Below are 25161 nucleotides of genomic sequence, written 5' to 3' on the forward strand. Positions count from 1 at the left end.
TGTATCCTCGTACAGAAATAGCCATAGCCCAAGCCAAGAAGCTCAATCCAACCATCTACTGGATACACAGTGGACAACATGCGTGCGGCAATATTTTATATACCAAATTTCTTGGACTCCCCCCTGCACCACCAGCGTTCCTGAAAATTTTGCACGCTTTCAAAAACAACATCAACGTTGGATACAATTTTATAGTTGCTTTTGAATTGACATGCTCCCTCCGGAAACTTGATTCACTCAAGCAATCATGTTCCAACTTCCAACTAAAGCACATTACAGCATTGAAATATATGAACTCCTAATGTAAATATACAAGTACCAAGTACTCCTTGCTGATGAATATTAATACAACAATGCCTTCAGTAAACAAGTCTCATAATCAAGATTACAATTACCAGAAGCATGATATATAGAAATTATCACAGGTTCCTCAAGTAAATGCACCACATCTGCCATTGGGTAATGGCCTTTATCTGCCATTGAGTTGCTGAAGATAAAACTCACTTAAATCAATCCTTAACTGGTATACGACTTCTCAGCAGAGTCCTAAGCTAAAGACTGGCCAACATGGTCCACAATCACATAATGAGAAGAGGGCAGCCAACTTTTAGACTGGTAGTGAATGTAACATGATCTTCCAGCACAAACTACCCAACCTGAGTCCTCCATCTTTAATTCCTATTTCCCCCCTCAAGGCAGCTCAACTGTTTTCTCTCCATGCATAAAAAGTTACCAATCCAAGCATCAAATAATCAATTATTAGCTTCATATAATCACAGAAAAAAAAATTGTAGAAGCAATAGAGGTACAGCTAAACATTACAGAATTTTATGTTTTTGTTTCTAAATGTGTTACTGTAAGATTATACCACAAAGGAACAAATAGCATGTCTAAAAATAAATCTTAATCTTAGAATGCAAGGGATACTTACCCAGATCATTTACTTAAGTCTTTGAATTACATTAATGCAGTCCCTCGATCTTTTGCTACTTCTTCAGAAAGTACATACCATCTCTCAATTCAAGCTTCTCCTCTGACACAAGACTAGACAAGAAGCTTTGCAGCTGCTGCAGTGACTTGTCATAAGGAGGATCAGCTACACAGAACATCTGGATGAAATACCCTTATCAGACTCATTCATCTGGTTATTGTTCACAAACACTGGATAACAGTACTTTGATCAAGACCTTTAGTTACCTTGAGAGTATTATGAATTCGATCCAATGCCATGCTGCCAAAATTGGTAAGCATCCCCATGATAAATTTCTGCAAGAATAACTAAATTTATTAGATGAAACCATCTAATAAACACATATCTCTTTGGTTGGTCATTTCATAAACTTGTTTTCATTAATTAAAGTATAAGTTTCTTAAGAATTCACCACTAACAATACATAAATTTCTTGCTTCTCAGTAAGAAAAACTTACTCAAGAAGCAATGAGTTTTCCTTTAATGGCTGATATTGAGCTATTAGGTGGCAGCATAAAATATGACCATATTATCCATAACATTAATCCATAGACAACACCACAGAGAGGTTGTCCAAAAAATTACGGACAAAGAAGAAAATAGGAAAGATTTTACATGTCTTTTCTATGAAGAAAGTCATGATTGTAATTTTTTTAAATGATCAGTCTTCTAAAAGGCAACAACCATCATATCTCCTATTTTAAACAACACACCAACCAACTTGTTTAATAAAAAGAAACAAACAGATGAGCCTTCTCTGATTTCTTATTTATAAAAACCAAAACAAATTTAAAATCATCTAAGCTCTTAATACTAAGATAAAGCTAATGGTTTTCTCAATAAAACAGGATGACAATGTTTCTGTGAATCAACAGATACTCTAGAACTGTAGTGCCATTCTTTTTTCAATTGTCCAAAGAAAATGGGGAGGCAAAGAAAAAAAGAAGAAAATTTTAAGACAAATGGAATTTAAGTTAGAATGGATATAAAAATTGAGCCGAAAAAAATAGGCTGCACAAAAACTGTATTTCATGAAAGGTGCAGATCATAAACCTCATATACAGTCATCTCTTTCAGTATTTGCTCCTCAACAGAGGCCACAGATCTGTCTCCCTCCTCATCACCTGCTAGAAGCTCCTCACAGGTCCCACTGTTAATGCCATTCTTGTTAGCATCAATCATGCCATCTACAAGGGTAAATGTATGGTCATCTGACCCTGCACCTGATTCTGCAATGATTCCCTGTGCAGCCCCCCAAATAAAGAACATAAGAGAACAACAGTAAGCAACAATTATTTCTTGATTAAAAAGAACGACCAGACATACTTTGCTTATCCAGAAGTTTATCCTTCAACTTAGTATATCCACAGGTACCCCAATAGCGTCTGCAAGGTTGTTAGACGTCCAGCTGAACACACATGACATAAATATTATTAGAACAGAACTTGAAAAATCATGGAAAAGCATCAATTCCAATATACCATGTTTGATCTTGAAATTGCATGATGATTGCAGCATGCACTGGAGCCACTGTGAACTGCACTGCTCGATCTTCAAATTGCAACTCCAACTGAAACAGAAGAATTGACACAAGTAAGCAGAATATTCATGGAGGAAAGAGAATAGAAAATTTCATATTTTGTTTTCTCTAATACAAGATAATCTCCCCAAGCTTCTATTTTCCAAGTTTCACCTCATAAATAATATCAATCTTGGAAATGGACAATAAATTATCTCTTCAAGTTTTGCAAATGGCTAACATTAACTGTACCAAGATTTTTCTTCCACAGTAGCTTCCGAGGAGTCTTGATTTCATTAAACCTTTTCGCATAATCAGAAAGCAATCGGTCCACAGTCTCAGGTATGTTAAGGGTTTCTTCCTGTCATTTCTCTGATGTCATTTAGTGCAACAAGGCCATTGAACTAATGGTGACAAAATTATTCCAATATCAAAGATATTAAAAGGAAATTGATAATTAAGAAATACATGAACATGTGTGTGTCAAGATACTGTCATTTCTACATAATTCAAAGAAAATGCAGCAGAAATATTGTGAAGAGATTCCACAACCGAAACTTTCTGAAGCAATTCTGAAATTCAAAATATATAACGACTTAAGAATAAATAAAAAGTTAATAGAGTATGCTGTGGATGAAAAAAGGTAAAGGGTAAGTATATACATATGCACATATGTACATTGACACATGTATGTATGTATGCATGCATGCATGTATAAATGCTTATTGCGTTCAAAAAGCACTGTACTGTATTGTTTCAAATAAAAATTTCTGCTGACAAAAATGCTTAGGAGTGCATGCGTTAGAATTGTCATGGATTTGGTAAGGTGGGCAATAATGGTAGTATTTTTTTTCATTATGAAATTGGATAGGAAACTGTACATAACTATTTAACAAAAGCTTTTAAACAGTCGTGAACACAACCAAAGATGCACTTGATGTTTCTATTGAATGGAAGACCATGTGCAAATTAACTGCCACACAGAAAGTGCATCTACCCACAATCTGAGAGGTCCCTGTAGCTTGATTTCCATCATAATTTTCTCTTCTACAACTTCCATGCAGTTGGCTAGTAAGCGGTATTACTTCTCCTAAAGTTGAACAGCATTTGTCTTCGCAAGTTCTGATTTCAATACAAAAGGCATTTCTAGAGTCCTCGCTGGTCAACTAAAGACTACCTTGCACTTGGCCATCTCTCAGAACCAAGGAGCCTTTGTGGAAGGGAGACAAATAGTGGATCAAATCCTAGTGGCAAATGAATATGTGGCAGCAAAGAAAAAATAGGGAAGAAAAGGTCTGATATGTAAACTGGATCTAGAAAAAGCTTATGACATAGTGGACTGGTCCTTCCTATTGAGTCTCTTGGAAAAGATTGGCTTGGGTGAAAGATGGAGAATGTGGACCAAAGGTTGTGTTAGCTCGACACACTTCTCAATCCTTTTAAATGGGGTAGCAAAATATTTCTTTCTGGCAAAAAGAGGACTAAGACAAGGTGATCCCTTATCCCCCTTCTTGTTCACCTTTGTTGCTGAGGTTTTTATTAGGCAAATCATCAAGGCTGATCAAGAAAATCAGTTTAGGGGTTGGAGGATGGGTAGGTTGGAGGTAGTGGTGTCTCACTTGCTATCATTTTTTGTGAGAATTGTGATGAACTTAGTTTGAGGAATCTAAAAGCTTTAGTGGATCTAGGTATGTGTAGCTGTGTAGCTGGAATAAACTTGGAAGAGGGTGACATTCAGGCCTTGGCAAGTTTACTAGGCTGTGAGGTAAAAAACTGGCGTCTAGAGTATCTAGGTATGCCCTTGGGGGGAAACCCAAAATCAGAAAGCTTCTGGAAACTAGTTCTAGAGAGATTTACTAAGAAGCTAGCTACTTGGGAAGAGAAGTTATATATCCTTGGGGGAAAGAATAACCTTGATAAATTCCACCCTAGCAAGCTTGCCCACTTATTTCCTTTCCTCTTTTAGGATCCTGGTGAAAATAGCTAGATAGTTAGAAAAGATAATGAGGGATTTTTTGTGGAACTAGGAGAAGAAAAGAGAGACCATTTAGTGAAATGTGAACAAGTCTGCAAACCCAAGGAACAAGGTGGCCAAGGTATAGGAAACCTATTGAAGAAAAATATGGCCCTCCTAAGAAAATGGTTGTGGACTATCTAGGAGGAAAGAAATCAAAGAATCTTCTCTGAGAAAAGCAAATCAAAGGAAGAAGTGATTGAAGCTATAAAAATCAGATCTACACATTGGGTAAAAACTATGGAACTTTTCAGGAATGTCTCTATAAATGACATTCTAAGGAATTGGACTGAAGTGGTACAAACAGATTCACTCAGAGAAAATGTGAAAATGGATTAGAAACCACCTGCCCCAAATAAACTAAATCTGAACTTTGATGGGAGTTCCTTTGGTAACTTGGGAAGAGCAGGTACGAGGGAAGTGCTCAGAAATCACCAAGGAGCAGTTGTGGCACTATTCTCAGGACCAATAGGCATTGATGACTCAAGAATTCAGGCTGAAACTCTGGCTCTCCTGCAAGGCTTGAAAATGGCTGAGCAGATTGGAGCAACCAAATTGGAAATTGAAGGAGATTCACTCCTGGTCATATCTTGGGAAAAGCAAATTAGTTGAGCACCTTGGAAGCTCAAATTTATCTTCAGACAAATTGACTTACTTACAAGGACGTTTAACTCTAAGTTTGGATGGGTAAAAAGGACAGAAAATGGTTTGGTGGATGTCCTATCCAAACAAGGAGCAGATAGACCGACTTTATTCTGGGCTAAACTGTAATCTGTTGTAATCTGGGTCACTACATTGCTGAAACTTTAGAACTCTTGTACTTTAATCAGTAATTAATGAATTAGTAAAAGTTTTATTTGCTGATAAAAAAGGCATTTACTAGTAAAAGGCTGAAAGCTCTTTGGTACTGGCTTTAAATATCTATACTGGATTTACCAGTCAAGTGAAACAACCAGCTAATCTTTTCAGAAAACATATTCCTGACAATTGAGCATGTTTCAATTGAATCAGTGTGGTGCTGTGAAATTGATCTTTGGTACTGACATACAAGTAATATTTTACTTCCCGTTTCCTTCTAGTATCATAATTCTAAGGGCTACAAGCATGAACTTCCATTCATTCTTATCTTCATCCATGGATATTCCAAATCTAATTTTATCTAGGAAAATAGCTCATCAATGTGCATTGATTATAAAGTCCAAGAGGGTGAGCATTGACATTTCAACAAGGACAGGCTTTTTGTTAATGAGGTTGGACATCTTTATTCCGAGACAAAATCTTTCTTTTCTTTTCTCTTTTATCAGTCCCAAAACCTGGTACTAGTTAGAATCAATTATACTAACTATGGTTCTAATACCTGGATAAGTTTGAAGATATGATTGTAGCATCAAGAAGATCCAGAGACACCTCAGCCTCTCCTTGCTCAGCACCTGAGGACAGACAAACAAATCATATTTGCAAATTTTCAATGGGTAAATATGATTACTTGGTAAAAAGTGTCAACTGTACTCAACTACTCAATGATAAGTTCAGAGAGTGAATGCATATTTAGAAAATAAGTGCCTCTTTGTAATGGCTGTTTTATGGTTGCTTTTATATTGGTGTTAGTGCTCTTAGAGTCAATCAAATCATTCAGCATAATTTCACACTTCTGCATGCTGCTCTCACCAAAGTGTATCTGGAAAATGATGACACGAAATGAACATCTTAATACACAAGTCAAACAGATAAAAAAAGAAAAGCAAACTTCTAGTTACATGTAATGAGTTCAATATCAACAGGGACTTCACCTTAAGAAGTTCTAGAGTACGGATCTCTGAATCAATATCATAATCAGATTTATTCAGAAATTTTTCAGCAAGCATAACACGATATTCACTAACTAGTTGGTCCTTTGAACCTATGATGCCAACAATCATTCCAAGTATATCAATCTTCCTTCTGTTTCTGCTACCCTTTAGTGGGTCAGCCTCTACTGGATCAGGCTCCCAGCTGAAAACAAGGATAGAACTCCCATTACAAATATGTACTATCTAACAATATAGGAACTCTCCAAAAGATATCCTTAGAATAAATTAACATAATCCATAACCTACAATTAAGTAACACACCGCTCAGCATTGATCCAGGCTTGCTTGTCATCAGGGTTGAAATCATCTTCACAACCAGCATTCTCCTGATTTTCTTCATCTCTATTTAACTTTTCAAGAAGGCTATCTCCAGTATTTCCAGGTCCATTTGGATTTCCTCCAGTCCCATCAGTAAGCATGGTAACAATGCATTTAATGGTATCTTTTCTTCCCCTTAAATATTCTCTTATTGGTTCACCAACTGCTTCAAGGAAAACACCAGTAGGATCTATTGTAGCAGTGATTTGATGGTTGAAACATATTGGTGTAATATGTCATTTGTTGAGGCACCAGCAGTAAGTAAGCGATATTGCAATGCAGAAATAAATGAATCAACAAGCTTTGAATGTTGTCCAGTATATTCGAGACACTGCTTCAAGTCTTCAATTGCAGGAGAGATGCAATGCCCATAGCAATCATATGGATAAATAGGGAAAATTCCTCAAGATATGCCCAAGAGGTAACTTGAATGAAAGGTAATTCACTATTTTGGTTGGATCCACTAAAACAACTTTTTGATGTCAGAGGTCATTTTAACATACTAGATTTCAGAAAATACATCATACATACTAATGAAGAAGGCTCATTGAGTTTTTTTTTTTTTCTTTTTTGATCAATAAGGCTCATTGAGTTTTATCCAGTAATCATTTCTGTCAAACCTCAGATCAAAAAAGTGGGTTTCTGGTTGGGATTTCAAATAGAAAAGGTCATTACTCAATGCTGGTCCCAGCTATCTGGGGTGGGAGGAATAGCCTGGATATGGACCTAACCTTTATTTTTTATTATTTTGTTTTTGCACAACGCAGCCACTCTAAAGACTCAAACCTGCATTCTCATGATTTTCAGCACAAGATTTTACAATAACACCAAGCAGCAGTCCCTCTGGGATTTCAAATCCCATCTATATGATTAAAAGGTAAGCTAACTGCATTCATATTGTAAGGGAAAAAAATTACAAAGTAATGCCATTTATATTGAGATTCTACACAGGGGCTCTCAGCCTCCTCCTCCCCCCCCCCAAGAAAAAAAAGTTCGTACTATCTTTGCACCAAAAAAGAGTCTTGAGAAAAGCATAAGCTTTATGGAGTGTCCTTAAAGCTATTATGTGCACAAAACTAAGTGTGCACCATCCCTTTTGTCTTTCTAAGAACCCACTTGCCTAGAGCTGCTGTTCATACTAGAAGGATACTTCTGTATATTTTGAATTTTTGATAGGGATGTGCCCCATTCATTAACTTCTTTTTTTTTTTTCTCTCAATCTTGTTTCCCATTCATTAACTTCATAACAGGCAACCCCTTCTAGTCAATCTTGTTTCCTATTCATCAACTTCTAACCCTTACCCACAGTGCAACCCCTTCTTTCAATCTTGTTTCCTCTTCAATAACCTCTAACTCTCACCCTCACACAACCCCTTCTCTCAATCTTGCTTCCTATTTATTAACTTCTAACTCTTACCCTTTCTCCCCTTTTAAGCCCTAACCTAGATCATTAGTAATCTCTGATAACCTAATGCACATCCTTCCACAAGTTACTAGTTATACAGAAGGAACTCTTGAATGGAAATACTGACTTACTGATCTCCAAGCTTCCAGGAAGTTCATTCTCCACCAGGAATGTCATCAGCATACTTATAAGAGGAACTGGCCCTAGATGACTATTATGGGCCCGGGAATAGGATCTCGTCACGGGTCGGTCCACGGGGAAAACCCTCTGTTTTCCCTTGTTCCTCTCTGCTCTTGATGGACCTATCTAAGCGCCCTAATGGTGATTTGTTCAAGAGATCACCTAACTCTCCTTTACTCTCTTTCTTGATTGAATATTCGATATCCTCATTCAATAATGGTGTCTCCTTAAATAGGAGATTACAAGAGTCCTAATCTTAGGGAGTCTCCTTGCTGAATAGGGAGACTTCCAATTCTATCTTGCTAAGGATAAGATAAGCTAATCCTAATTTGATAATAAGATAAACTAATCCTAATCTGATAACAAGATAAACTAATCCTAATCTGATAACAAGATAAATTAATCCTAATCTGATAGTAAGATAAACTAATCCTAATCTAATAACTTACTAACAAGATAAGATAAGAGCAATAGAATAAGATAAGAACAAGCAAGATGATCTAATCTAATCTGGCGGTGGGTCAGGTTCCTGTTGCTGCCGGCGGCGATGGTACGTCTTTCTGAGGAATGCATCCATAACATTACTCCCCTCTTGGACTACGAGCTTGTCCTCAAGCTCGAACTCCGGATATGTGGCTTGGAACTCTGTCAATGGGATCCATGTGGCTTCGACTGATGGTAAGCTACACCATTTCACCAAGACTTCAAGAACTCCTTGATTGAAACGAGAGCGGATGACAGCTTTAGGTTGGGGAATCAGTTTGCCATCTTGCAGGGGTGGCAGGGAGGGGACTTGGTCCGGAGGAACACCCGTAAATGGTTTCAGCAAGGCGATGTGGAAGACATCATGAATCCGACTGGTCTCTGACAGTTCCAGCTGGTAGGCCACACTGCCAATCCGTTGTAGAACCTTGAAGGGCCCATAGGACTTAGGGGCCAGTTTCGGGGCAACTATACTAGGACTAGTAATAGCTGCTCGGAGAAGCTGTTGTTGATCATGTTGTTGCTTCTGCTGTTGCAGTTGTTGCTGTTGTTGGTTGTTTGGCTGCCGTGGCTGAGGGTGTTGCTGCTGCTGTGGACCAAGAAGAGTCTGCTGCTGCTGTTGTTGTTCGCCGGACGACTCCGTCAAGTCTGGTCGGAGGCTGTTTGTGGTTACAGCCCCTTCTGGATTCCTCTCCCTGTTAGAGAAATACGATTCCAACAAGCGTCGCAGCTCCCAGACATCGTCTTTGACCTCACGAACCTCCCTGCTGGTTTCTACGAGCCTATGCTCTAGTTCGTGGACCCTAGATGATAGCTGCTGCAGATCTCCCATGACGACCGGCTCTGATACCAAATATTATGGGCTCGGGAATAGGATCTCGTCACGGGTCGGTCCACGGGGAAAACCCTCTGTTTTCCCTTGTTCCTCCCTGCAATGTTATGGATGCATTCCTCAGAAAGACGTACCATCGCCGCCGGCAGCAACAGGAACCTGACCCACCGCCAGATTAGATTAGATCATCTTGCTTGTTCTTATCTTATTCTATTGCTCTTATCTTATCTTGTTAGTAAGTTATCAGATTAGGATTAGTTTATCTTATTATTAGATTAGGATTAGTTTATCTTACTATCAGATTAGGATTAATTTATCTTGTTATCAGATTAGGATTAGTTTATCTTGTTATCAGATTAGGATTAGTTTATCTTATTATCAGATTAGGATTAGCTTATCTTATCCTTAGCAAGATAGAATTGGAAGTCTCCCTATTCAGCAAGGAGACTCCCTAAGATTAGGACTCTTGTAATCTCCTATTTAAGGAGACACCATTATTGAATGAGGATATCGAATATTCAATCAAGAAAGAGAGTAAAGGAGAGTTAGGTGATCTCTTGAACAAATCACCATTAGGGCGCCTAGATAGGTCCATCAAGAGTAGGGAGGAACAAGGGAAAACAGAGGGTTTTCCCCGTGGACCGACCCGTGACGAGATCCTATTCCCGGGCCTATAATAATGACCCTAGCCTTCTTGTCTTTTGGTTTACACAAAGCTCCATAATAATAAGCATCAGCATGGTAGGATGCTTGAATTAACATCAAGATTCCCAGTAGAACTATTTGCAGTATTAATATACCAGGTCAACATGCAAATATAAATCATGAGCAATGTATCCAATTTTACAACTCACTATAGATCTATCAAAATCTGCTGCTATGATGAGAGTTTAAGGCAATGAAAATGTAAAAAAAGTTACCTTTCAGGATAGTCAACAATTATCTCAAAAAGCTTGGCTATTCTTAAATCTTGCAAAGTTTCATAGGCAAAATACTCCAGGCGTAACTGCCATCTGACAAGTCCTTCAGAGGGAGTATTAATCCCATAGTAGGATGATGAGGGGTGTGAAGCCAAAGGTGATTTCATACCAGATGAAGGGCTATCATAACTAACTGAGTCACCAAGATGAAGGGCTATCATTACAATCATAACAGCTTCTGATTCTCGAGCAGGCTCAATGGCTTTGGCTGATGTGGAGGGATTTGAGCCTGGCATAGACACAATCATATGAGGGCCATGCACGTGGTTTTGTCTTCTGATACTCGACTATAGTGGCTTTGTCTCCTGGTAGCAGAACACCATCCGGTTGGGCCTGGGCTTTTTCTTCTGTGTTCGGGGTCCTAACATCTCCCCCTTCCTCAAGCAAGGCCTTGTCCTCAAGGCTGAGGTGTGGATACAGTTCCAGCAATGGCTTGTAATCTTGTATAGCTCCCAAATGGCTTCCTCAGCTGGTAAACCAGTCCAAGAGACAAGAGCTTCCTGAACCACCTTCTTTCCTGACTTTACCCAGTGTCAAGGATGCATTGCGGCTTAGTGATGACATGGCCTTCTGAAAATTCTGGTAACTTTCTAGTAAAATTGGGCTTGGGGCCTAGGCTCTTTTTGAGCAGGGAGACGTGGAAGACTGGGTGTAGTTTGGAACTGGTAGGTAGTTCCAGCTTGTACGCCACTGCACCTATTCTTTCCACACCTATTCTTTCCATGATCTTGAATGGCCCATAGAATCTAGGTGAAAGTTTATGCCATGTTCTTTTTGCAAGGGATGCCTGTCTATAGGGTTGAAGTTTAAGATAGACAAATTCTCCCACTTGATACTCCACCTTCCTATGCTTCTTTTCATACAAGGACTTAATACGCTGTTGGGCCTGTTTCAAATGGAATTTCAATGTCTTGAGCAACTGATCTATGGCTATGAGAGTTTCCTCAACTGAGGCAACTGAAGTGGACCCTACTTCATACGGTAAGATGGGTGGTGGATCTCTCCTGTAGAGGGCCTTGAAGGGAGTGATACCCGTGGGTGCATGAAAGGAAGTATTATACCAGAACTCAGCCCATGGCAACCATCAGGCCCACTGTCGAGGCTTCACTTGTGAAACATTGAAGATATGTTTCCAAACTTCAATTGAGAACCTCAGTTTGACCATCAGACTGAGGATGATAGCCGGTAGAGTGGTGAGGCCCGGTACCTTGCAACCTGAAATGTTCAGTCCAAAATCAGCTAGGTCAAATAGGACCCTGGTTAGAGATAATGGCCTTAGGAGTACCATGCAGTTTTGCAACCTCTTTAACATAAGCCTCGGCTACTTGAACTGCATTGTAGGGGTATGACAGGGCAATGAAATGCCCATATTTAGTTAACCTGTCCACTACTACCATAATAACGGACTTACCTAGTGATGAGGGAAGCCTCAAAATGAAATCCATAAATACTTCATCCCACACTTGGACTGGAATGGGAATGGACTGGAGGAGGCCAGCGAGAGCTTGAGCTTCGTATTTTTGCTATTGGCAAACCCTGCAAGAAGCCACATATTCTCGGATCTTCTTTTTCGTTGAAGGCCAATAGAAGTGGGCTGCCAGCCAGCAATAAGCCCACAATATGCCAGAATGCCCTCCTAGGGGACTGTCATGAAATAGTTTTGTTGAAGATTAAATAGTTTTATGATGTTTTTTTGAGTAGATGTTTTATACTAGTTGTTAGATAGGAGGTGGGGACCACAGTAGTTATGTGAGTCCAAATTTTATTATGTTTTTGAATGTTATATATGCTGTTTTATGTTTTGCCGCCCTATAAGGGCACAATTGTCTTTGTACTGTTCTATTATTTTAGTATAAATAATAAGTGAAGGGGGTGGCCAGATTATTGCTCTCTTTTCTTTTCAACTTCTCCTCTTCTCTTCTTCTCTTCTTCTCCTTCTCTCTTCCTTCTCTCTTCAAGAAACTACTTTCTTTCATATTTTTTAATTCAACAGATTCCTACTTGGTATCAAAGCATTGGCTAGGGCTTCTTGAAGCATTCTCATGCAGCCCTAGATCAGCTGACTACATGAAGTAGTAAATGGATGATCGATCTGTTATAGATTGCCCAGTTCTTGGAGTTTTTGGTGGCATCTAGACATCAGGAAGGTGATCTACTGTTCGACATCAAAATCAGGAAGAATTGGAGTACGGGGAAGAGTCCTAGAAAAGTTGGACTCTTTGTTTTTGATCTGATCTTGGGCGCCTAGGTATTGTTAGTTTTCTTTTGATTTTCTGAAGAGGGCGGTTTGGTTTTTGAAATTTTCTAGGCCTCCTAGAGTGATCGATTCACTTTTCTCTTTGCTGGGAGGCGTGGGGAGGAGAGAGATTTTCCTTCAGCTAGGGTTTTCTTTTTCCGGAAGGGTTGGTTTCTGTGTGTAATATTAAATTATTTTTTGAAGGTCTCCAATCTATTTTTTCTTATTGTTTAACTGTTTGAAGTAAAATGGAGAGTTGGAATACCAAGATGAAATCTACCGATACTGGGGGACTGGGTGTTGGAGGTAGTAGTGATATTTTTGGGTCTGGGATCATTACTATAGTAAAACTTGATGGTACAAATTATTTGGAGTGGGCACAATCAGCTAAGATGGCTATTGGTGCCCGTGGAAAATTAGAGTATCTCACTAGGGAGGAGAAGAAACCTGATATAGACTCTTCCCGATGGGTGCAAGAGAATTACATGGTAATGTCCTGGCTCTATAATTCTATGTTACCTCATATTGCAAAATATTTCCTATGGGCTAATACTACTAAGGAGATTTGGGATGGAGTGACTGAAACCTATTTTCAGAAGCAAAATGAAGCCATAGCCTATCAGTTAAGAAATCAGGTGATAAGTATGAAACAAGGAGAAAAACCTCTTGCTGTGTATTTTTCCATGCTGAAAACCCTATGGCGGGAAATAGATCACTTAGAAACTGTGGTATGGGAAAGTGTAAATGATGCAGCAACTTATCACAGTCTGGTAGAGAGGAATACGGTTTTTGAGTTCTTGGCAAGGCTGAACCCTGAATTTGACATTGCTAGGCAGCATATTCTTTCTAGAGAGGGTGTGACACTATCTTAGGCCTATGCTTTTGTCTCTGGAGAGGAGAGTAGGAGGAATGTAATGCTGAGACAGCCTGGGATTGACCAGTCGGCTATGGTTGGTACAACAAAACCTAAGCCGAATGGAGACAGGGGGAGTAGTGAGACCAGAAGGGAAGATAAGAAGGACTTGGTGTGTGATTATTGCAAGAAGCCTAAGCATAACAGAGACACTTGTTGGAAGCTTCATTCAAATCTTATGCCTGCTCGGATAAGAAACAAGAAGGGAAATGCAAATGTAGCCACTACAAGAGACATACCAAAAGCATTAGTTGTTTGGTCTAAACTCCTAGAAGAGGATGCAACCTAGGAATCCTACTTAGATCGGCAATCAAATTTTCCCACATTAGACCTTGAGGGCAAGGTCGCTCTAAAGGAGGTGGGGATTGTAAAGACTACTGGAACAGACCAACAGAAAGCAGTTAATCAGTTTTACAAGAGGAGGCTACATCAGCACAACTAATCAACCACTTGCAACAGCTATAATAGAAAGAAATCAAAGATTGTAAACAGTATAAGTAGTGACGCACAAAGAGAAATAAAACAGTAATTCTTTTGACATTAATCTCTCTCTCTCTCTCTCTCTCTCTCTCTCCCTTCCAAAGAATTCAGGAGGTTGGCTCCCTCGAATAAGTAGTGAAGCACAAAAAGAAATAAAACAATAATTCTTTCGGCATTAATCTCTCTCTCTCTCTCCCCCTTCCAAAGAATTCAGGAGATTGGCTCCCTCGAAGAGCCCTGAGTTAGGCAGGTTCCTAACAGAGCTGCACTTGGGGATAGGGTAGGCATAGGGGTTATCAATTACCATGGGGTGACCATTTCTTTGATAATAAAAGTAAATTTATTAAAAGCAAAAGGAGATAATGTATACAAGCAATATATTAGCTTTACAGCACAAGCACCCCACAAGATACACCTCCAACATTCCAATTTTTTTTTGACCAGTAAATATGTATTTTATTAAAATTCAGATTTTAAACAGTTTATACAACTTGGAGATGGGACTGTTGATCCCCTTTAATCACTATTTTATCCCTCATTATAGTGCAGCCCAAAACAATTGTTGTCTCAATGCCCCCTGTTTTGCTAAACCATCAACTAGCCCATTTGCACTTCTTTGGACCCATTTAAATTCAGCCTCAACCTCCTTTGCAATCTTCCCCACTTCCCTAATCATATGTTTAAACGTCCATGGGGTATGGCTGCTGTTTGCTGCTCATGAAATTACTACTTTTGAGTCTCTTTCCACTTCAACATGTCTGTATCCTAGCTGTTTGGCTGGCTTTAACCCTTGTAGTAATGCCAATAGTTCAGCCTTCAGCGAGTTTCCAGTACCAATCGGTCTTGAGAACATACCCAATATCCTCCTTTCAGAATTTCTGAATACTCCTCCTATTCATGAGATGCCCGGATTTCCAAAGGAGCTCCCATCAAAATTCAGTTTTACTTTATTGCCTTTTGGTGGTTTCCATTCCAACCTTACTTTATCTCTTACTCTCGATGATTGTGCTATTTCGGACCGTGTTCTTAGAATGTCTATGACTGAGAAGACTTGAAAGCTATCCAAGGGTTTTACCAAATGAGCTACTTTCACCTTGATACTATCAATCACTTCCTCTATTGTTCTACTTTTTTCCAAGAAAATTCTGTTGTTCCTCTCCTCCCATATTACCCAACAAATTGCTGCCTTTGTTGCTTTCCACATTACCATCCCTCTTTTCTTTCACTGTCTCAAGAATTCATGGTTGAAGAGTCTTGCCACATCTTGAAGGGGAACCCACCTGTAGCCAAAGAGAGTGCAAAAGAATTCCCAAATTCGAAGCACAAAAAGAACAAGATATCATTAAATGAGAAAGAGTCTCACCACTTTCCTTACACAAAGAGTATACATGAGGAGAAAGGCAAATGTATGGCCTTTTTTGCAGCATATTGCAATTGTTTACTTTACCAAGGAATATTTTCCAGCAAAAGGCTTCGATCTTCAGGGGAATAGGCTTGCACCAAATTTCTTTCATAGGGAAATTCCCACCTAGGAGGTTGGGGGAAGCAAGTACTTTGAAGAAAGAGGAGCAAGAAAAGAGAGTCTAAAGAGCCTACCCAAATTCTCGAGTCTTCTAGCGAAGGGTCCAAGTGGATTTTCCCTAGAAGGTCCAACAATCGGATTAAAGACTCACACTCATTTTCCCTTAGTCCCCTTCTGAATCCCAAATTCTAGTTCACACCATTTGGACACGGTGTTCCCAACATGGATATAGCTTCCCCCTTTGAGGTTAGATAACACAAAGAGATCAAGAAATTGATCTTTAAGTGGGGTTTCCCCTACCCATAGATCTTCCCAAAATAGAATTTTATTACCTTGTCCCACACCGAACCGGATGGAATTGAGGAAAGTAGGGTATATTTCATGAATTGCTTTCCAAGGAGAAGATGAAGAATTGTGAGGGGTAGGGGTGGATTTGAGCCGAACCGAGCCAAATAGTACCAGGCTCGAGCTCGGTTCGAGCCAGAACCTTGAGCTTGAGCTCAGCTCGAGTCAAAAGTTCATAAGCTCGAGCTCGGCTCATTTTATATTTTATAAAAATATTTATTATATATTTTATAAATATTTTATTATAAAAATAAAAATTATATATAAAAAAAATATTTTATATTTAAAAATTAAGAATTATAATAGTTAATAATTATAGCATGTTTATCATATATATTATTTTCTATAATTTTATTATATATATTATATATATTCGAGTCGGCTCGCGAGCCTTACGAGTCGAGCTCTAGTAGGCTCGAGCTCGGCTCGTTTATTAATCGAGCCACTGAATTGGGCTCGAGCTTGTTTGAAACCGAGCTGAGCCGAGCTCGAGTAGCTCGTGAAAAGCTCGGCTCGTTGCCACCCCTAGTGAGGGGAAACTTTTGCATCCAAGCCATTTCCATCCACCCCATGAATGCTCTCAATCACTTTGTGCCATAGTTTGTCGCTCTCAAAGGAAAACCTCCAAAGCCACTTACTAGTAGAGCTGTGTTCCTTAAAAGGATGTTCCCAATTCCTAAACCATCTTATTCCTTAAGTTTGCTAACCTGCTCCCACTTGATCAAGTGGTCCTTCCTTTCCTCTCCTGGGTCCCAAAGGAAGTCTCTCATATACTTCTCTAAGCACCTTGCTACCCTAGAAAGGATTCTAAAGGTTGAAAGGAAATAGGTGGGGAGGTTTGCCAAAGTGGCTATAATCGAGGTTATTCTTCCACACAAAGAAATATATTTCCTCTTCCAAAGGGCTAACTTCCTATCAAACCTTTCTAAAACTGGTTTCCAAAACCCAGTTGACCTAGAATTTCCTCCTAAAGGTAGACCTAAGTAACTGATAGGCTAGCTTCTGATCTCACACCCCAAGATCTCAGCAAACCTTATTAGTTCTCCTTCCTCCAAATTGATCCCTACAATTCCACTTTTGGTCCAATTTATCCTCATCCCTATCACTCCCACAATTATTCAGTGGCACCCTCAAATTTTCCACCACTTCCTCAATACAATTCCACTCCTGGCCACTTCTCAGCGGCTGGAAGAAGTCCTTTGTTGTACCATTGATTAAGATTGAGTATTGAGATAAACTTAAGCATCCTTTAATCCAAGACCTCCATCTAACTCCAAATCCCAATCTTTCTAGTATTTTAGAAGGACTTCCCAATTAACTAGGTCATAAGCTTTTTCTAGATCTACTTTACAAACCAACCCCTTTTCTCTACCCTTTCTTCTTTCCATGACGCATTCATTGGCCACCAAGATTTGATCCACAATCTGCCTTCCTTTTACAAAAGCACCTTTGAAAGGAGAGATGACCGAAAGGAGAGATGACCGAGGGTAACACCTCTTTTAGTCTTTCTGATAAGACCTTTGACAGAATTTTATAAACACTCCCAACGAGGCTTATTGGACTAAAGCCTTTAGGAGTTTTGGCCTCCCTCTTCTTTGGAATCAAAGTGATAAATGTGGCATTTGCTCCTGGTGAAACCTCCCCTTTGGATAAGAATTTGTTAAAGACTTTCAAGATGTCTGATTTCACCATATCCCAACACTCTTGATAGAAGGCCATGGAGAAACCATCCAGCCTAGGGGCTTTAGATTTGTCCATTGAAAAAATAGCTTCCTTGATTTCTTGTAAACAAAATCTCCTTTCTAGAGCAAGAGATTGCTCTTCTTACAAAACATTCCCTTCCAACTCTGGAAATTCTAGCATCACTCCATGTGGGCTTGAGAAAATTTTCTTAAAATGATGTACAAAAAACCTTGTAATCCCCTGGCTTTCTCTTACCACTTGTCCCTCATTCCCTCCTCCTCCACACTAAGGATTAAGTTCTTCTTTCTCCTTCCAATTGCAAGAGATTGAAAAAACTTAGTGTTTCCATCCCCCTCTAAAAGCCACTAACACCTTCATTTCTGTCTCCAACAAATTTCCTCCTTTTGTAATATCTCTTCCAGTTTTTGCTTTTGATTCCATCTTTTCCCTCTTTCCTATCTAGCTCCTCAATCCTCCCCACCAAGTTATCTTTTATTTCTTCTAACCTTCCAAAATGGGCTTTATTCCAATCTTTTATTTTTTCTTTTAGCCTCTTTAGTTTCTTGGCAAAACCTATCATTTTCAACCTCCCCAAAGGTCTGAATGCCTCCCATCACTCCTTTAGCCTAATCTTAAATGTAGGATCTTAAACCACATATTCTCAAATCTGAACAGAGAAGGGTCTCCCCTTGGGATTTCTTTCTCAATACAAATAGGCAGTTGTCTGAAGTAACTCTAGGTAATCCTCTTGCTATTAAGGATCCCCGCATTTCTTCGCAATCAAGAGATATGAGGAATCTGTCCAGTTTGGAGCAGGTTGGGGGGGATTGAAAATTTGACCAAGTATAGTCCACCAAAGCAAGGGGGGGTCTCTTAATTCCAGAGAATCAATTAGCCTATTGAACTTCCTCATGCTAGTAGTAAATCCCTGGTTCGGGATTTTGAGTCCCTCGAATATCTGATGACATTAAAATCACCCCCCACACACCATGGACCCTCCCACAAGCCCCTGATAGCACATAATTCCTCCCAAAAAGCTTCTCTGTCTCTGTAAGAATTAGGACCATAAACGTTTGTTAAGGCCCATTCTCTTTCGTCTGACTTTATTTTAATTTTTAGGGAGATTGAATAATGACCAATCAATTCTTCCACACAATCCATTTCCTCATCCCTCCATATGGTCAGAATTCCCCTTGAAGCTCCCCACAAGGGTGCATATGACCAGCTCAAACCCCTGGCTCCCCAATTGCTCCTTATCCACCTTCTAATTCAGCTCTGATAATTTGGTTTCTTGAATCATGATCAAGTCTAGTTTTTCTTTCCTGAATACATTTTTTATTAGCCTTCTTTTCTTGGCACTTCCCAATCCTCTTACATTCCAACTTATTATCTTCATAGTAATGACTTATGACACCCCTGGGCTGGTATTACTCAACACTCCCCTCTTCTTTTTCTTCATACTCCTGTTCTCCTCCTTCTCATAGTTTGTTCCACTCTTAAGCTTCTCAATCTCACTCATTTTCCTTTTCCTTTGCTTACTCTTCTTTATCAGGTAAACTTTCTTTCCTTCTGCCTTCCTTCCTTGTTCCCTCTAGGGTCTCATTCTGGGTTGGCTTTGTCTGGGTAATGAGTTGGTTTAGGCTAGCATTACACATTCCAAACCTAAGGTTGGGTTAGCTAGAACTTCCAGGATTAAAAATACAACTCTAGCCCTCTCTTCCTCTACCCTATCAACCACCAGGTTCTTTGGCTCCAAGATTGTGGCACTTCAGATTGAGAGTTCCATAGCAGGTGGGATTCTAGCAGGACCTGCATAGGTAGCTGAACACGAATTAGAAACCTCTTTAGAAGGAAGCAAAAGATTAAAAGACGGAACAGGAGATAAAAGTGTAGGGGTTCCCTGATCCGACAAGTCCAAATCCTTCCTTCAAAACCTGTTGAGTGAGAGTCCTTGGCAGGTAAAACTGGGATAACGTCTGAATTTTGTCCCTCGTGTATCTTTTCTTCGGATAGAGCTGATATCCAGTTCTCTGTCTTGAATATCCTGAACTTGTGTCTCCCTTGGTATTTTTTCTAGACCACTGCCGGCTACATCTAGGTCCACCTTAGAGATTGAGGCAAGTCTCACCATTGTTTCTTCTTCTGGGGCCGACAAGGAGGCACTAGAGGGTTCTTTAAACAAGATCTGCGTTCCTATTAGCTCATCGTTCCACAAATTGTAAGTTTTAATGGATGAGGCACTTTCGATGCCACTTTCGTCGTTCCAAACATCATCTTGCCTTGGGTCTTCCCAATCATCTTCTTCCTTAGATTCTTCACGCTCAAGCCTATTAAATTTTGGGTTCGGCTTGTCTGGGGTTGTGGAGTTCGTTTTCACAACCAGCTTCCATTTCTAATTTCTCTCTGACCGGGCGCTTCCTAAACCAACGTCGCCAAACGCTTTCAAAGGAGTCTTGAGAGGGATTTTGCAACCGCTGCGATAGAGGAGGTTGCAGGGGTCGATTTGGACGATGATAGACCCCAAAAATCGTCCCCAAACCTTTGGGTCGGCCTGCTCGCAAGCACTTTTAAGTGGTCACATGACTTGTCTAGAATATAAGTTGGTGTTGGTTTGTTTGGTTCAACTGGTTTAACCCCTGGGTCAAGTTTTGGTGCATTTTCAATTTTTTTTCCTTTATTGCCGCCCCTTCCAGCTGCCACTTCAGCACAGGACCTTTTAGTAGCCCCTTGATCTAAGATGGATGGCCCATATTCTAGTCCCTCTTTAGAGTTCTGACCATTCTCTTTTGATTCTACAGTTTGAGCATTTGCCTTCTCTTTGTAGTAACGGTCAGATTTCTCCTTCACGCTTTCCCCCTACTTGACCTTTGCCACGTCATCGTCTTCTACCTCCCACAAGCTTCTATAGAGTCTCTCCTCCACCGACGACAACAACCAGACTACTTCATGCGTTTCACTTTCACCTAGTTCCAACCTCACTGTTCTCGGTATTGACTCTATTTTAACTCCCAATTTCATCGAAGTTGCATTTAGATTGGACAAGTCCAATTCTTCTAGGACTCCTCCACACAGAGCTGCGATTTTCTTGATTGCAAGGGACCAAAGATGAAATGGGAGCCTTAGCACTTTGAGGCGGAAAATTTCTGTCTGATCTACACGATTTGCATTCGGACACCACTGACTGATCACCATTACTCCTTCAGAAGTTTGAATAGGAGATGCATGTATTTCTTCCACCAGATTGTCTACTTCTAGAAGGGCCTTATCTTCTTGAAACGGTCAAAGATTGAAGCGTCCTCCCACTTTCGGCTTTCGTTTAATCTCCTCTGCAACACAGCCTCAACCACCTACTCTTTTGTTTGCGAGTATCACATATTTTTTACACCAGTTCTGGTAGGTTTGATCTTCATTCCCTGCAACATCCTTTTCACCATCTGGATGTGGTTGATTTTCCGGTGCTTGGTTGGGTTGGATATCTCTTGGTTTGTCTTCATTTCTCCATAAAAAGTTCTGCAACTCCCTTACGAACAGCATCCACCCCTTACTCTGTTTTCCCATGGGGATACAAATCATATGTCTTCTACCTTCACCGAACCATTCTGAGACTGTTGCGAACCAGCCCTTCCTGTTGAAGCGAAGTTCAGCTACGAATATCATTCCGTTGATTTTGATTGAGTTCTTCCATGCCTGTGATTTCCTCTAAACTAAAGCTACGTCCACGAAGCCTTTCAGCCAAGCTGCTACCTCCTTTTGGAGATACACCGTGGCTCCATACTTCCTTTCTCCACCTTCCCACTACTTCGAACTCGCCCTCCATCCTTGTCTGATACACATTGGCATCGATGGCTGATATGTAGCTCTCCAACATTCCAAAAATTCAACCAATTGCAAAGGCAAAAAGTCAAACCTTTGAACAAATATCTAAAACATAAAATACCTATAATAATAGACAGACTATAACAAAGACCTTCCAAAAGACAAACATAAAAACAAATAGACAGAAGTCACAGAAAAACCCCAAAAGACCAGGGTAACAGCTACCTATCCACCAACAGATGACTGAGCCAAAAAAAACAGTACTGATCTAACAACATATTGCAGCACCAACAAAAACACCCGGGGAATCCACAATCCAGCCTCTCTATTTATCCAGCTTGCCATTAAGAACATATTCAGAACAATAGCAAATATAGCCTCCCGAGAAAACTGAATTTTCAGTGCTCTCTCTAATTTCTAATTCCAAAAAAGCTCTTTTGGCAAAATCTTCACCCAGAAAAAAATGTACCCAGACTCTTAGCAACTTGAATATCCCCCTCAACAAACCTACTTAATTCCAGCTTATCCTTATCTGAGGACTTCCTTCATTGGAAACAAAGCTATGAGCAGTTTGTGTCTCTTTTTTTTTTTTCTTTCTCTCAAAGTTGTTCTCTAAGCTATGCACCTCCACCAACTTACTGACTCCTACACTCTCAATGCCGCAGACCTCCATCAACCTTCCCATCTGAAATCAGACTTGAAGAACATTCTGCCTGAGTCAAGGCCAACTTTTCTGATAAAGAACTCAACACTTCATCCACACCCTCTTGAGCTTCTTCTCTTATAAACCTTTTGTGTATTTTCATGTTCTAACTACTTATAATGTAACCTTTGAACTTCTCATTTTCTGATAAGATAAACTTTGTAGAGCCAATGAAGTGATTAAATGGGCTAATAAAGATAAAGAAAATTTAATTGAGTATTGGTTCATATCAAAGCTTCAACTCTTTCTGATGTATTGGTTGACAGGCATCTATAACAGACAACTTCTAGATCTTGCCCACCAATGACTTACGAACAAATAACTGTTTAAAAGATAACGAGCAGAAAAGGCTCCAATTTAATAAGTTGATCCCATTTCAACCTCTGGGATGCCTCTTTCTTGTAGATTTATGTTTCTAATTTAATAAAATTGTTTCCCGTTATTCATAAAAAAATTGGTAGGTTGAACCAAATGGTGGTGGTGAAAACAACAGAAACAATACTAGATATGTTTTCATGGAGAAATGGTGGATTTTCAGTTCCCACAACCCTATCTTTTCATTATCGATTCAGCAATGGAGAGGGGAAAAACTTCTAAATAATAATTAAAAAATTAAAGGGAAAAGGAAGATAATTATAAAAAAAAATAGAAAGAGGGGCTTCATATATTAGACCAAAAATAAAAATAGAAATAAACATAAACAGATGTATCAAAGTTGAGTCTGAACTATCTATCAGGAAATTACGCAGCATAGTTCTACAAATGTTTAAGAAGAAATAATTACCACATAAGGACTGAGGACTCCATCATCTGGTACCTAGAACTTACCAGGAAAACAGCGAGGAAGGGATGTCATAAGGACTGAGGAGACCATCAGCTGATACCTAGAAACAAGATGGGGTCTTTTCCGGATTTGGTTTTCCTCCAGACACACTTTCCTTGTATGACTGTAAAGCATGAACTGATATTAGCAGGCACTTTTCCTGATACTGTTTTTCTAAACATATCTCTTCCAGTGACTTACATAACACTTGCTGGGCCTCATCCGCATTAATCTGTATTGACATTTATTATCAGTTCTGTAATGACAAATTTTAATCAATTCGGAAATCAGTACAGCACCAAAAGAGTCCAAACAAACCAACAATAGATATCAATTGCAGTATAGAGATAACAGGGATAACTGAAGACACATTGAGGAGAATCTCAGTTAATTGTCTCCAAAAATATAAGTCATTGCAGATTCATGTATGTGAAAAGAAGTTTGAGTGATCTGAAAGTAAATGGCTTAGTGCAGTAACCATCAGGATGTTATTTGTGTCTGCTAGGTTGATTCTCTAATAAACGAAAGAGCATGCGAGCGGCACACATAACGAAGAATTCAAATACAGACAAGACATACAAATAGAACATCACCATTTTCCTGTATCTACTCAGAAATGCGATTATGAACATCAACAAATAAAAACTGGCATCAACGGAGATATGTTAAGATGACATGGTTTCATACATGGAGTTTATTAAGCTCCGATGTTGCCACGTCACTATAACTATCAAAATGTTGCCAAAACCTTGACGCACCATTTTTCTCAAATGTTTCCTGCAATCAAAGGAGATGCCAATTTCGCACATGAGGAAACCATTTTTTTTTTTTGTATTTATTGCTTACTTTTCCTCTCTCTTTAAGGTCGAGATCTTTAGAGCATTCCAGTGCCATTACAGAAGAAAGGGAGTAAAGGCAGCGCCATTTGAATTGATTAAAAAAAAGGAAAATCGTTTGACAAACCTATAGCTCCCGAAGAAAGTAATCCTGGACAAGAGAGTCGAGGCCGTACTTGCAAAGAATGTGCACTTGAGAAACAAACGCCGACCCAATCGAAAGGTCCCCATTATCCTTCAGAAGGACCTCTGTGCTGGCACAGAAACCGTTCCAGCTCTGCAAAATCTCGTCAATTGATTCATCGCCAATTGAATCCAAAATCCCCAGGTTATGAACCCAATATGCCCCGCCCTTCTCTATTTGCATGGTTACTTAGTTCAGAGGCTCTTTGGTGAACAACGACGTCAATTATAGCAATTACACTGGAGAAACCCTAGATTACCAGATAAGGCACTCGAAGAAAGCATTAATGCACGGAGCGACAGAGAGACCAGTCGTCCTGTGACTGCTACTTGTTTTGGCAGGGGGAACTCGTGAGGCAATGAGCCCTCCTCCGTTGTTACTTGGTTGAGAAATGGGAGATGTGATAGACGAACGAGCGGGAGAATTTGTTCTGCAATTCGCCGCCAGATCGTTAATACGAAGGAAGAAATAGATGAAAAGAAAAGTGGCGCCGGGACGCGATGCAGTAGGCCAAACTACTGATCTAAGCCCATTTGTCATCCATGGACCAATTCATTTGAGTGGATATTCGATCAGGCCCATGGATCAGAACGTCAATTGTGAAAATGGGATCATAAATTACTTTCTCTATTTGATATACTTATTGTTTATTGATACCATTTATGCGAGATCGGGATTCGCTATTCACGTAGCGCTTTCAAATATGCATGTCAATGATACCCGAAAATCCGAGTTCCGATCCAATTATCTTACATTTGGACGATATATTTATGTAATGGAATCAAATTCAAATGTTGTAATTTATATATAATTAATAATTGAATTATTTTTTAATTTGATTCCATCCTTTTCTATTAAATTTTGAATTAAATTATATTATAATAAATTAAAAATATTTCTCCATGAATAACATACAAGTACGGAAAATATTCTCAATGCAGGGTGAGCAAATCCCGTTTCCATTTATCCAGACAAGTTCATCATCTGACAGAGCGCACCTCACAAAAGTTCACAGTATATCAATCACAATCGTACATTGGGAATATAGTCTCATGAATGACAACATACT

The 25161-nt window shown here is 39.5% G+C and overlaps 1 pseudogene across 1 annotated transcript; it reads right to left on the reverse strand.

Moving 5' to 3' along the window:
- Nucleotides 1-248: 248 nt before the first annotated feature.
- On the reverse strand, nt 249-24676 carry LOC104609793 (anaphase-promoting complex subunit 2-like; annotated as a pseudogene). The gene is made up of 19 exons (XR_016082436.1): nt 24036-24676; nt 23760-23849; nt 23078-23304; nt 18719-18778; nt 10492-10780; nt 9167-9434; nt 7458-7533; nt 6615-7073; nt 6294-6495; nt 6067-6181; nt 5867-5933; nt 4565-4584; nt 2731-2846; nt 2452-2540; nt 2297-2378; nt 2024-2212; nt 1198-1266; nt 932-1109; nt 249-704 (listed from the first exon to the last, which is right to left on the reverse strand). The product of XR_016082436.1 is annotated as an anaphase-promoting complex subunit 2-like (transcript).
- Nucleotides 24677-25161: the final 485 nt, after the last annotated feature.

This window comes from Nelumbo nucifera, chromosome 1 (assembly GCF_055504915.1).
Source record: "Nelumbo nucifera cultivar China Antique chromosome 1, China Antique-T2T, whole genome shotgun sequence".
In the NCBI taxonomy this organism is placed as follows: domain Eukaryota; kingdom Viridiplantae; phylum Streptophyta; class Magnoliopsida; order Proteales; family Nelumbonaceae; genus Nelumbo; species Nelumbo nucifera.